The following is a 15,312-nucleotide window of genomic DNA, read 5'->3' as shown; positions in this document are numbered from 1 at the left end:
CACAGCTCGTCATATACACTAAGGGCAGAGTAGCAGCTCTGTAGTTACCCAGACTTTTTTTCTGTTCCTCAACTGCTCCCAGGACTGTAACAACTACTTCCCACATTGCTTCTGTGGCCCTTCATCTTCTATCATTCAGATTGGTGCGGTATTCCCAAAGTTAAAGTGCCAAGCTTTATCAATTTGTGGTTCATGCATGTGTGATGATTGCCACAGTACTTCAAGCTGAAGAGCTGAATATCCTCTGGTATATGATAAAGGAAAACATTGGAGCTGTTGCTGTTGTCACCATTACTGCTCCCAACAGCAGAAACCAAAAGCAAATTTAAGAGCAATTGTGCTCAGGGAGCTACATAAACGCAGGCTCAAGGTTTTTAAAGACAAGAAACAAATATGTAAAGATGGAGACCACAAGGTGCTGTAAACTGCCTGCATGAACAACATCTTACATTAACAATAATGGAACCACTTTAAAAGCTAAGCTAGTTTTCATCATTCATGTCATTTGTTTCCTTTTTGTTTCATTTAACTCGAACAGTGACAGCTCCGTTTGTATTTCAGTCAGCTCTGTTGTCAGGCAGCAAACCTATGTTGCAGTTCTTGTGTTGGAAATACTTGGAAGGAACAATTTGAAATAAACTATTTTTTTAAAAATTGAAAGAAAATCTTGAAAACCTCTTATCTTGAGGACTTCACAGACTAACTAACTAAACTTTGCCTCAAAAACTGACACAATGTACCTTCCTTTGGGTATTTAACAGATCTATAATGCTTGGATGCCTTTCTGCCTTTGCATAAAATACAAGCATGTGACTAAATTAACTTTTAATTTTTATTCATATTCCACCCTACAAACAACTGCCAATTATAAAAGTAAAATCTGTTTGTCTGAAGAACAGCTAGATTTGATTTTCTTCTCAAAACTGGAAGATTTAATGCACAGAGAATAGCACAAGCTGTTAGCCCCCACTTTTTTTTGTTTGTTTGTTTTTTTGTTTTTTTGGGGTTTTTTGGTGGGCTGTGCTGCAGCTCCATAATAAAAACAATAGTCTGGAAATAAGTTGTTTTCCAAAATTTCAAAAGTGTAATCACAAGTTAACTTCAATGCCACTCCAAGCAAGCAAGCATTGTCATCAAATTGCAAGTCATCTTATTACTTAATGATCAAAAGCATAATATGAAGATTAAATATCTCTGGACCTTTAAATGAATGACTTCTTGGAATAGCTCAAGACAGGATTTTAGGTGTAATAATCCAGAATTTCTGCTCTTGAAAGGACAAAATGAAAGGAGAAGGTGAACTCACAGTTCTGTTCGTTGTCCTTTGCAAGAGCAGAGCTGGTAGATTGTTTTGGAAAGGGGGAAAATATTCTGGTCCCTCCAAAGAAACACTCAGACAATTTCTTCAAGTGTGATAGAAGAACTGTATGAGAGCTTTTGCCTCAGCTAAATATTTCATGTTATTTCTCTTAAATAGAGATAGAAGATGTAAAGACAAGGAAATAGTCAGAGCTCCTGTACTCTTTGCTTGGGAAATGTCTGCAACTGCAGGGGAGCTGATTCAGGGTATCTCAACAAGTGACATTACCAAAAACCTGACTGCCTGGGAAAGGCACTCAGAACAGTTTCCTCTTGCTGACCTTTGTGACTGAGATTGTGGAAACGGTAATACAAGAACCTCTTCTGCTGGCATTGTGTTCCCTGGGAATTCATCATGGTATTAATTGCATAGGGTAGAAATGGGTCCCAAACATACTATTCAGATTCAACATGTAAGTGCCTCACCGTTTGAAGAAGTTTAAATTAACGAATCTGAACTTCCCCATCACTGTAAAATTACAGAAATAATTGCTGCCTAATGTTGCCAAGGAAGTTAAAAATTGTAAGAGTGTCAAATCAAAATATATGTAGCTTAAATTTAATGCAAGTCTTCTTTTTCCCATACTTTATAATCAGACCATACAAATGACAACAGAGGACATTTATCTCTGAATCTGTCCTCACCTTCAGCCAAGTTTCAGTACAATGTCTCCCCAAAGCTGCAGCTTTGGAGAGAAGGAATCTGGAGCAGCACACTTTGTATGGCTCAAGAATTAAGATTCGGATCCACATTTCTGTGATTATCAAATCCAGCCTCCATACTGTAGGGTTGTCAGTTTGTACTGTGGTTTGAACTTTTCTTCTGACAATTCAAGAGCACCTGCCTAAGTGAATATTTCTACTTTGAAATACCATGTGTGTATACCATAATATTGCAGCAGTATTCAAGATGAAATAGCACCAAAGAGAACTCAAATTGGACAATAGAAAAATTATAATTTTTAAAATGACAACAAATCTCCATTAAGATTAGTTGTGCTGCTCCCTTTAAACTTCATTTAAATTTCAGTTTAAAAAATGGCAATAAAATTGTTGCAGTAATAAAACCATCTTCATCCTGGAAAAAAAAAAAAACAAAGAAAGAAAGAAAAAAAGAGGGAAAGAAAGAAAGAAAAGAAAGAAAGAAAGAAAAGAAAGAAAGAAAGAAAGAAAGAAAGAAAGAAAGAAAGAAAGAAAGAAAGAAAGAAAGGAAAGAAAGAAAGAAAGAAAGAAAGAAAGAAAGAAAGAAAGAAAGAAAGAAAGAAAGAAAGAAAGAAAGAAAGAAAGAAAGAAAGAAAGAAAGAAAGAAAGAAAGAAAGAAAGAAAGAAAGAAAGAAAGAAAGAAAGAAAGAAAGAGGAGGTTTTTTCCAAGGTTGGCTGTGATCTACCCTGAAAAGAGATCTTCACCATCAACCCCAGAATGGACATTCGACTCCTATGAAAAGCAGGGGAAGTATAATCAGAGCAGCTTTGCTAGGCATAGGTGCAGGATGCCACACATCAGATGTTTACTCAGTTAATCTGCAGTGTGAAACTAGAAAGAGGAGGAGAAGGAGGGAAACCATGACACAGTATTGTCAGCTCTTGTTTCTGCAACCCCTTCCCTCTCTCATTTCCTCAGAGCTGTAGGCCATGTCTATATGCAGAAGTCACCTCAGCTTTACTGAAACAGAGATACTTAAGCCAACAACTTGCATGTGTGCAATCCTGTTCCAAATTAATTACTGGCTCGACCCAAAGTGATATAAGTCAGCCTTAAAATCCACAGAAAGCTTTTCCGGTCTTAATTGACACATTATTACAGCATTACTTAAACAGCAAAAATATTCCAAGACCTCAATCCTGCTATCTCTGGGAGACAGGGTGAGCTCCTTGCTTGGGTCAGGCAGTGCATATCCAAAGGCAAAAAGCACAGGTGGAGGGATTCAGAGAAGTTGGATGTACTAGGCCAGTGGACCTGGTACAGCAGACGTTTATTTATAGCACAGTAGTAGTGCACATGCATTCCCTGAAATACAAATCCAGCTTGCATGAAGCAGGCATGTTTCCAAAGGACTTTGGGAGAATGACAGACATGCTACAGTTGGAGTTTAGCTGCTATTCAGCTATTTGTCCTTTTCCATAACGTATTTTCTAGCTTCATATTCATTTTTTTTTCTTAATAATGAGCTTCCTACTTGTTTGAGCTTGGAGAGGGAGAGGGCCTGGGGAAACAAAGGTTGTCATGGTGGCTGAAGGTTTGTGCAGAGAACAGAACCATTTTTCCTAGATGATGAAAATAACTGTATGGTGTGAACTAGTGCAGAGGTATTAACATAGAAGCCACTTTCCTTAATTAAGAATGCAGCAAGGTAGATCAAATTTAAATTGGGGTAGGTGGCCTCAGCCAGGCTGGCTTTGGGGTTACTGGTGTCAGCTGCTGCCTCCAGGCTGGGATCAGCCTGCATATTCCCAGTGGTAGGAGGTCACAGCCCCTGCTGCAGCCACGGCTGCTTTTCTGTCTGTGGCTCTTCTCTGCAGATCTCTTGTCTGCATTTTGAGACATTTTTATACTCCATGGCACTGACTGGGAGATACAGGACCAGGACAAACAGCGTGAATGCCTTGCAAAAACTGCAGCAGACTGTGGGTGGGTGCTAGCCAAGGAGTGAGGATGGGGAGGGTACAAATTCCTGATGATTAGCTGTGTCATTTGGGCACACAGGGAACTGGCTGCTGGTCCCACAGACCAAAGTTCATGTCCTAATTTGCCGCCTGCCTTTTGTCTTCATCTGGACTATTTATGCACTTGAGGCGGCAGACACTGTCACCCTGCACCCCCAGCTCTCCCACACTGTCCCACAAACAAAGCTCCCAGAAAGATGTGTGACCAAAAGCCTTTAAGCAGAGAACTGTGTGGGCCAGCTCTGGAGATTTACACAGAGCAGCAGGTGCCTAAGGAGAGCCTGGCACTGGCTGGAATCAGTGGTGGCAGGAGTAGCAGGCACTTCCCTGCCCCTGGGTCCTGCCAGCCCCAGAAAAGGGGTCACCAGTAACTCACCTGAAATCTGAAATCTGTGTGGCCTTTCCTTCCCTCACCTTTTAGGAGGCAGACAGTGTTTTCACAAGACACCATCTCACTAAACAATTTTCTGGTTAATGCTTAGGCACCCTTTAGATGCAAAATAATGAATGTAAAAGATCAATGGGTGAAATATTGATCCTGTCAAAACTCTTTATAGCTAATTATAGCACTGAATGCTAACTAAAGTGACTATTGGCTACCTACCAGTCAAAATAAGGTCACTAGGATGTTTACAAAAAACTCCCAATCAACTTTAAATCTGGCACTGTTATAATATTCCACCTCATTTATTCCAAAGACAATTCACACCACGTGGATTGTTTGGGGTGAGGTAATGCTTGAGTACAAGGTCCTGCACCTGGGTGGGGAGGATACCAAATAAAAACTACAAGCTGGGTGGAGAATGGATAGAGAGCAGCCCTGAGAAGAAGGATTTGGGGATGTTGATTGATGAGAAGCTCAACATGACCCAACAGTGTGTGCTGGCAGCCCAGAAAGCCAACCAAAAGCAGCCTGGCCAGCAGGTTGAGGGAGGTGATTCTGCCTCTCTTCCCTGCCCTCATGAGATGCTACCAGGAATGCTGCATCCAGCTCTGGGGTCCTCTATGTAAAAAGGGTGTCAACCTGCAAGAAGGAGTCCAGAGAAGGCCAAAAAAATGGTCAGAGGGCTGGGGCACTTCCCCTTTGAAGACAGACTGAGAGACTTGAGGTTGCTCAGCCTGGAGAGGACTCCAGGGAGATCTCACAGAAGCCTTCCAGAACCTAATGAGGGCCTACAAGAAAGCCAGAGATGGGGCTTTGGACAAGGACATGTAGTGACAGGAAAAGGGGGAATGGATCCAAACTAAGAGAGAGTAGGTTTAGATCAGATAGTAGGAAGAAATTCTTCCCTATGAGTGTAGTGAGGCACTGAAACAGGATGTCCAGAGAAGTTGTGGATGCCCCATCCCTGGAAGTGTTCAAGGCCAGGCTGGGTAGAACTCTGAGGAAACTGGTTTGGTGTAAAGTGTCCCTGCCAATGGCAGGGAGGTCGGAACCAGATGATCCTGAAGATCTCTTCCAACCCAAACTATTCTATGATTTTATGAATTACAAACTGTCTTCCCTGTCCTCTCTAGCAACAGAAAGCATTGCCAGCATTTGTGTGTGTCTCCAGCTAGGCAGGAACTCCCTGCAAAGCTCTGTGTGTGTTAGATACAGAATTTGTTCCCATCTTGGAAAATAAAAAAGCTTTGAAATTATTCCAGAGTGTATCCTTTACTTTTCCAGGGTCATTTCTCTTGCATTCATTAAGACTTTCTGAGAAATAATTGAGCAAAATGGGTTTTCTGCAGCAAAAAAAGCAACAGTGGATACTGTGTGTCACCTATAACTGAACCTATCTGGACCTTATTAACTATCTGGATTTTTTTAAAGCAATTGGTTTATATAAGTCACAGTTAAAACCCTACTACTTATCTCTCTTGCATTAACAAGCATGAAGTGCATTTAAATTTCTTAGTCTCTCTTTGACCCTCTTAGTCTCTCTCCTGAGGTCTCCTGGACAGGAAGAGTTTTCTCCTTCATATTTTTACAGAGAACAGTTGTACTCATTACAGATACAGATTATGGTGACGCCTCCCAAAGTTTTACATAAGATGTTTCCCTTTTCTACTCTCAATAGAGTAGATTCTTCTTGCATGGGAGAGCTAAATTCAGCCTCCAGCTCTAACTAGAGGTCTCCCAGGACATGAACCAGGGCTATTCCTAGTAGCTGACCAAGTTCATGCTATCTCTCAGCACCACAAATCAAAAAGCTCCACTGGGAAAATTTGTTTGGAACCACTATGCTCCCACCAGTCCTTTTTACTTCTGTGAACTTTCATTTTCTAATAACAAACATTAATCCATAAGTCCCAGCCAGCTGCTCTGCGATGCCATTTATCAACACCCAGTATGCTGAGATTTGCTAGAGAACTCCCCTTATTGTTTGTTTAAACACACAGTTTAGGAGGCTGCTGTACTGCTGGGCACTATTCAAGGGGTATTCTGCTGTCTGCACCTGCAGGTAGGATGAGAGAAAAAGTTGAGAAAAGATGATGGTACTTTGGGGGAAAGGAGGAATTTGAGTTGAAAACTGAGAATTTGTCACAGACAATGTAAAAAGAAAAGCTGAGAAGGCAGGATTTAGATGCCTTGTGGACATCCAGACTACCTGAGCTAACCTTTTTCAAATGATGCATACTTTCATGGGATTCATTTCCCCTAAATTACAGTAGATGTCTAAAGGCATCTCTATGGTCAAGAGAAAGAAGATGGCACTCCTCAGGCACAAATCCCCTTTGATTACATAGATATCCAAAACATTTTAGAAGTAGCAGTCTCATGTAGTTGTTTATTTCTCTTTATTGATTATTGTAGGGTGGGCTGAGAGATAGTTCAGATGAAGACATTGCAGATATCTGTAGTTTGACAAGAGGAAACTCATTCTGCTTGTGGCTGAATTACACACCATGTACCCATGAAAGAGTCTTTCAAATATAGGACAATCCAGAAAGCTCTATTTCAAAGATACTTCATGGATGAATATGATTTCCTTACACTTTCTCTCCACTGAATTGGTCAGCAGTTTGAAAGAGGACAAAAAAGTATTTCTGAAGAATCAGACCCTTGATATGAAAAGCGAGCATTCTGGCAGGACACATAGTGCCTAATATTCATGAACTGCTTTTTTTTTATCCCTTTTTATTTAAATAGAGATTTCCTTGTAACTTGCTCAGATGGCATTCTCAATGCCTCAGGCAAGACTGTGCAGCTGCCTCTACAGCTTGCAAAGGACTTGGCTACATTACAAGTGTCATATTTTCTCACAGATAAATTGTTCTTGAATAGCATTTCCTATGTAATAGGGTTTCCTATTATAATCAGTATCAGCTTTGCATACCTCCTTCCTTCTTTTCACCCTCCTTTTATCATACAGATGTGTTAACTGTGACCACAGCAAAGAAACTCTTTTTATGCTGTAGTTCCCTCCAAGTCCCTCTTGCCATTTCCAAGGGAATGGATGGCATATGGATCATGTTCCATATTCCACCCTGGTGCCTGTTATTTTAGCACCTGCTCTAAAAATCCAGGGCCACGGTGCAATGGACAAAGTTTAGTCAGAGCCCAGAGCAGTTGTTATACAGTAGGCTAGTGACTGAAAGGAGCTGTCCTCACCCAGCTTTACCACTTCCAGGAGCCATTCTTGCAACTCCCAGGTCTTGTGAGGACTCGCTGAAGGCAAGGGGGTGGATTTTGGGCATGTGTGAGTTAGAGAAGTGTGGGTGTGCAGATTCTAGGAAAGGAACTGACTTCGATGTACCAACAGAAATGCACCTACTTTTGTTTATCTAAATAAAATCTCTTATTTCACATTAAACATTTAATTTATATCCTCTCTTTCACATTGTTGAGAAGGAGCAATATATAGCCATTTTTATCTTGAAGGAATTCTATTCTAATTAAACTCTTTTCCTCTGTCCAAACAACTCCCCTGATGACACGAATTACAGAGGTCATGAATGGCAGGAGATCAGACTGTGTAACCTCCTGAAGACCATGGGAGTGGTACAGAGCAGGTTGTTACAACACTAACAGAGCATGCACCCAGCTTCTTATACCTAAAACTGACTAAAGATTTCAAACTTGAGTTAGGGAAACAAGACTTAAAATCCAGTACATCCTTGTCCACAGGTTGGCAGCCCCTCTCTTGTCTCTGCAGCTGCTCCTCACCCCACGTGCACCCAGGCTTAGCTACCCTGCTCAGAGCTGTGACAGCAAAAGCTGCAGCTTCTGTTAAACCAGAAACAAGACAATCTTCCTCAATGGCTCTCAAAACTGAGTACGGAAAATCCTAAGGAACGCTGACACTGTGTTGGATCTCTTTTTAAAGTTAAATTTTGAATAAAGTGTGTTCTCTGCTGCTGAATGGGAGCAGAAGGGTTTGTTGTCTTACCCACCCCTACAGGAAAAAAATAACCAAAGCTTTGCCAGAAGAACCAGCAGTGAGAACAACACGAGCATAGGCTGACATTTGCAGTATTTGCAGCACCATGTCATCCAGCTGGGGACAGCAAGATGACAGAGTGCATAAAATGCCAACATTTTCTGCAGATTTTTCTGTGTTACTGCCCCTCACATTGCTCCCACTGATGGGGGATAAAGTGAGGGCAACAACCAGGGGAAATTTTAGCCAATGTTTAGTAACATGGCTGCAGCCCAATGTAATTCCACTCCTCTGAAGACTCAGCAGTGCTCATTGCAGCAGATAAACAAGTCGCTCTGTTACCCTGAGGCGTGACAAATACCACTGTGAAGCTGCCTGGATGGAGAAGAAGGGATCCAGTGCAAGATCCAAGCCCACATTCCTACCTGGGAAAGAAAAAAAAAACAAAACAAAACTATCTTAACTTTCTACTAGATGCTGTCTTATCACAGGCAGAGCACGTATCCCATATCTGACCCCAGGGCACCAAGGCAGGACTTGAAACTGAATTAATTGTCACCAGTGATGTCTTCCTCTCTTCTTGCTTAGGCAGAATATGTTGAGGGTGGAAGTGGAGTGCTTTGGGGTCACTTCTCTGCAGTGCCATGGAAATTTTAGACAAATTATTTTGGGTATGTCTGTATTAAGAGGGTTGATAAACACCAACCCTTTCCACTTTCTCTGGGGCCCCTCAAGGCCAGAAGGGAAAATCAATAGAGAAGCAAAGCAAATACTATCTGCCCTGCTAAAGTCCACAAGCAGATATCCTTTAGACAAAACAACTCTGCACAGTTCTGCATTAATACTTTCATATTTTTTCTAGCTCCAGGTTGTTATATATCATATACTTGTGGCACCATTCAAATTTTACTATTTGTAAAAAAAACCCAAAAACAGCAACAACAAAAAACCAAACCAAACCAACCAACCAACCAAACAACACTCCACATCCAAGCTAGGAAAAAAAACCCCACCCTTTTAAGTGCTTCAGGTGTTTTGGTAGGAAGAATATTAAAGCCCCAGAGAAATACTTTGCATGGCATGATCACTGGTGAATTCTGCCTGAGCCTGTCACATATGCAGCCCCTTAATGTTTTTAGAAAATCAATGAAACTTATGCTCCTTAACAACTTAATTTTTTTTCCATAAAGGAGAGAGACGAAACTCCCAAAAGATACCAGCAGCATCCCAGCCCAGAAGAAATTTAATTTTTCAGACCATAGCATTGTGAAATGCTTCACAGCTGAAACTATATGGACTTAGCAGAAACTGTGGCCAGTTAACACCTTAAATTAGAATAATTATATAAGAATATATATAATATATAATAAATATATAATATATAATATATAATATATTTAAGAATAATTAATTGGGAAGTTGTCCTTAGCCCAAAAAAAAGCATATTTAACATTTCTAAGCCATCATAAATTTCACCATCTGCCATCTTGCCCTAACATGCTCCCTGCCTCTTGAGAAGGCACAAAACCTGAGTGAAGATTTGTCTCTCTGGCTGCTAGAGTTCAAAGCATCTGTCAGCTACACCATGTACCAGAACACAACACACATGGACTACTTGAAGTCATACACTCAGTAGTCAATGCTTCTCTCAGACTATTTATAATTCCATCTCTTGGGGAGAGAGAACAACATATAAATTAGTGCAGAGTCAGATTCTGCCACAGAAATTCTTTGTCATGCCCATGGTTCAGTCCAAAAGTTAAGGCCCTACTTGATTAAAATTGAATAAGAAATAATGTAGAGAAAGCTGCATGTTACTTGTAAGAAACTCAGAAGCTGAAGAAGCAGCTAAATTCACAGAAAATCTCAACCTCTGTGAATGATTCATTCAGAATTAGAAGATTTCTAATGTGTATTAAATGTTCTCCTTAGTTACTTGCTGAAAAATCAAGCCTGTATACTCAGTTAAGGCACAATTCATGTTTGTGGGCTCCTGTGCAGACTTTGGCCAACAAATTGGCCTCAGTGAGCACTTTGTGGAGATACTACAGCTCAGACCCAAATGCTTTCTCTCCTTACCAGGACCATCACATCAGGCTGCATGTCCTGAAGTCTGCTTCTGCCCAGGGTGTGCCACCCCCAGGAGCACCATGTGCACAGGCACAGCAACTCCATCACCTGTGGCATGGAGGGGACCTGCTGCCTCAGGGCTGCTCACAGTCAGACGTGTCTGGGGTGCTACAGACATGAAATGAGAAGTGACACTCAGTGACTTGTCCAGGATTTCTGTGTGTGGAACAGCCCAGGTGTAGTTACTCTTACAGGAGCTCTGGACATACCAAAGGCAACCTGCTCCTCCTGATCCCTGGGAATGCCTCCAAATGACACTGTCTCTCCTGAGGGTAATGAAGCGTACTTTTGTACTTCCACTTGGTCACTGATGATTATTGTGCAAACCATTTGTGACACTAGCAACAGGACAAAACCCATAACCCAAAAGTATTGTCACTTAAACCTGGGACAAACCACAGTCACCGTTCTGAGCAGCCTCAGGTCACCCCAGCCCACAGGCAAGGTTGTGCAGGGATGGCTTGCAGCAACATAAACCAGATGTCAGGACAGATCTACCCCAGGCTTTTTGTTATTCCTTGCTGAGACCACAAGGAGTACTTCCCATTTCTTCTTTGCAAGCACCTGAGAGCTGTTGTATCCACATATCACTTTTCCACTGTCAGGCTGCTAATTGAAACTTAAACACCTTCATTAGCCACTTCCCATGGACCTGCATGGTGGATTCATGCCATAGAAAAGCAAGGTCATTGATTAATGAAACCTGACAAGTCTCCCTGAGAAATCCTCCAGGATTTCTGACCTCAGCAGCTTGCTCTGTCAGAGATAACCATCCCATGGCAGAGTAAGCAAGAGATGTACCTCAGCCTCTGCAGGGCTGTCAGGCCTCAAACAGACAGACCTTTAAGACATTCACACAGCAAGGATATTCCTTTGCCACCTCTCTGCAGAATTGCTTTTTCTTCTTTATCTACTTGTTTCCTCTTAAAATTGCCATTTTCTCACTGGACTGTGTATTGCTTCTTCATTTTTATGCTGTTTGCTCATGTGCAAGGAAGCCAAATTTAATGGCCAACTTTCAGTTTATTGTCTGGTTTTACTACAAGGCTCTCTGCCAAATGATTACTGAATTTCTAAAGGAGCAGACAACAAAACATATGAGGAAAATGCCAGTGAATTCCACAACCACTTCCCCTCAACAGTGATGTCATTATGAGCAAGATGAAGGTGTCAGACACAAAGGAGGTGTGGGCTCAACATGCCTTTGAGTCAAACTTTGTGTAACAAGGCTACTAATCCCTGTTTCAGTTTAGGCTCCCTTGCACAAGCCCAGGCACAGAGCACAAATGCCCGAACATCCCTGAAGTGAATCGCTCTTCCTCTCCACCAGTGACACTTGGCCTCACACAGAAGGCACAGCAAGATGCAATATTTGGGTAATTGCTGTTTTTCTCAGCCACATCAGGTAAAGGGAAACATTTGTCACTTCTCTGAGCAGTCCCCAGCAATCAAAGGCGCTGACTGACAGTGCTCGAGGGACCACAGAGGAGTCACTGCTCACCAGTGGTTCCTACTAATGAGCAAACACTGGCTGTAAGGTCGCTGGGAAGCAGCTTTTCCAGAGCTCTTTCAGTCAGCCTGCTTTCTTATCAAACACCAAATAATTGTAGAGCATCCTTTTAAGAAAGGAAAGTAAGTTTTCCACTGAAATTTGCTGAATGGCTTTAGAATTAGTACATGGTTCAGTAACTAGCTAGTGCTGCAGCCTTTTCCTTTGAAAACTCAGCCCCTAAAATCTTCCCTTCTGCTCATATAAAGCAAGCAAAGTCAAGCAAGGCAACCAGGACTCATGTTGTGATTCGTAATCGTAGGACTGAGAATCTATTTTCATTGACTGGACAACAGACAGAAATGGTGACTCTGCAGCTGACTCCCAGGACAGCATGTAAGATATGCATGGCATGCTGTAAGCTTTGTAGTCTCCTTTGCAGAGGAAAATTCCCTAGATAAGGACAACAGCAGGGAAGCAAAGGAGGACAGGCTGACAAATCTTACAGCAGCACAAGTCCTCTGGAAATGCTAACATCTCTTTTATGAATAGAAATAATTTTCATAAGCTGAAACAAGAAAAAAAGCAAATGTTTAAATATCTGAACTTGAATAATTTGTTTAAACTAAACCCTCTCAAAGCATAAATGCAAATGACCTTATTTCACCCCAGCCTTTCTGGATCAAGACATGTCTCAAAGCAGATCTCCTAACACCTACAGAAATAGTGACAGACAAAGAAAAGGGAGAAACTTTAACTCTTACCTAGCTTAGGTGCTTTGGCAAAGATTTTTCTTATCCTCAAAGGCCAGAATAGAGCTGCCTTCCTTTAAAAATAAATAGAAATGTTTACTAGAATTGTTTACAGTGATTTAGAGGTAACTTACAGTGTATTGATTTCACATTTAAACTGAATAATCCTTAGTAATCAGAGAGATTAATAAATTGAAGTAAAGAAAAGGACAGTTTTCCTCTTCCAGCTTTTTACTTCTACCACACACTGAAATGTCACGTACTGTTTACACAATGATGTACTCAACGAATTCAATTTTATATCAGGACCACATTAAGTTTAAAAGAATTTTAATGGGGCTCAATGCTATTTATTCAGAAAACGTTAATTCTCTAATCCATCACTTTATTAATTCACAAGTTCTCCAGCTCACAAACTCTGTGACGTGCATGTTGCTCTCTCTGTGCTCTAGTTGTTGTGCCAGTACTTGTTGGGGTGTGGCATCAGCTGTATGTTGTGCCAAAACCAGAGCTGAATGGACAGTCTCCCTTGCACCTTGCCACAGACCAAAACCAGAGCCTAGGGGAGGGGTGGAACTGTTAGTCCTCTTGCCTCGCTCAGGGGAAGATTTGGGCACTCACTTAAGCCCAAATCAGGTAACAACTAGTAGTTCATTTTTCCAACACAGGGAGATAAACATAGATATAAAAACATATTACCAGCAAAACGAATAAAATACAGCACAATAGTACAACGATCATAGGATGTAATGTAAGATGCAATATGCCATTTGCAGATGGTGCATATCTCATAAAAACACCATACCAATGATGTTCAGAAGTTTGTTCTATTTCTGTTGCAATTCTGACAATGCAGCCAGTATCATGTTTGATAGCAGTGGTCACCTGTTTTGGACAAATAATAGCCATTTCATATTTGGTGATCAAAGTTTTCTGCTCGTCAGTCTGAGAGCACACTCTGTCCTGTGCTGGCCCTAAGGAACCAATGGGGTCAATGTTGTAGGCCAGTCTGACACCAGCACTGGTGTGAAGTTAGCATGATGGTCTCTGTTAAACTGTCTATGGGTCTTTAACAACATGAGGTGTTTTAGGATTAAATTTTTACTTCTCATTATCCAACTCCATCTTGATTGCCAGTAAATTAAATTAATTTAGCCCAAGTTTTCTGTTTCACCCATGGCTGTAACTGCTGAGTGATCTCTTCCTTTCTCAGCCCATGAGCTTTCCATTGTATTTTCTGTAGCTGAGGAGGGTAGTGATGGAGTGCCTCTGGTGGGCACCCGGTGTCCAGCCAGGGTTAATGCATGCAGCTGCATAGCAAGGAATTCATTTAATTCTGACACAGGGTTAAACCAACAGTGGATGTGGTGCGTGTAGGGTAAGCATTGCCCAAATTGTTCACAATTTCACAGGGAATTTTCACCCTTCAGAGGCATATGCAGGAGTTTGACAGAATATACTTTCTGAGCAGCCCAGAGAACTTTTCATTCCCTAAGATCTGCTTGAATATGGACAATACAGTCCTTTATTCTACAACAAAATCAACAAGTGACCACTCTGTACTTCTCCATGACAAATAAAGTCCTTAGAATACCAATGATATTTCCTGCAGAGGAGGTAGCTTGGTGTCTCCTGAGTGAGCTGTACAACTATTCCAGCAAGTAATGACTGGGCAGGGAAATCTGGATTTGAGTTCACCCTCAGGCTGTAAATTTCACTACATTCTCCTTTCTTTCTTAAGCTTTCCTTAGTCATCAAATACCCAATTAAAAGGGAAAAACCTTCTCTCATCTGTTCATAAACCTAAACAAATGGTTATATCCATAAGTGATGACAGAATATTATTGTGCAGCACTTCATTCTTCAGGTTAGACTGAAATTCACATTTCATGCAGTAGCTAGAAAAAGGGAAAACATTTCAGTAAGATATAAAATCAGGAGTGTCATCACTGTCTTCGATTAAATAGATAGGACAGTGTTCCGTAAATCAAGTGCTAACCTGGTAAGTCTAATAAGCCATCTCTTTTCTTTGTTTTGCTGGCATCAACACCTCCAACGTTAAACACTTAAATCTTTGTCACTAAGACCACTGTGCTGTATATTTTGAACACGGTGTAAAAGCAGCTTTACATTTTGTAGACTATTGATTTCCTCTTTGCTGAACAGTCTACAAATTTGAAGACATATACACAGTACCCACAAACATAGAATTCTTTATTTCTTGCCACAGAAGTTAGACTAAATATTGCATTCAGTATTAACACTGACCCGTGGAGAAGTTAAAACTCAGTTAAAAGAAAGCTGCTCCAGAATTCCTTTAGAGAAAACACACAGACAGAAGTCTGGGAGGACTACAGGCTACTGAAGTCTCTATGTTTAAATAAACATCCAGTCCTGTTTGGTTACCTCATAATCTGCTGTTATGGGGAGACTCAACCACACATCCTTTTATCTAACTATTCGGGGGCTGAATTCAGTTTCTGTGCCAGGTCCAGGATGCTTTCCCAGCTTTCTGGTCTGCCAGCCATCCTTGAGACTGGTGTCTCCCCAG

This window comes from Catharus ustulatus, chromosome 1 (assembly GCF_009819885.2).
Source record: "Catharus ustulatus isolate bCatUst1 chromosome 1, bCatUst1.pri.v2, whole genome shotgun sequence".
Taxonomy (NCBI): domain Eukaryota; kingdom Metazoa; phylum Chordata; class Aves; order Passeriformes; family Turdidae; genus Catharus; species Catharus ustulatus.
This window is presented reverse-complemented; position numbering follows the sequence as displayed.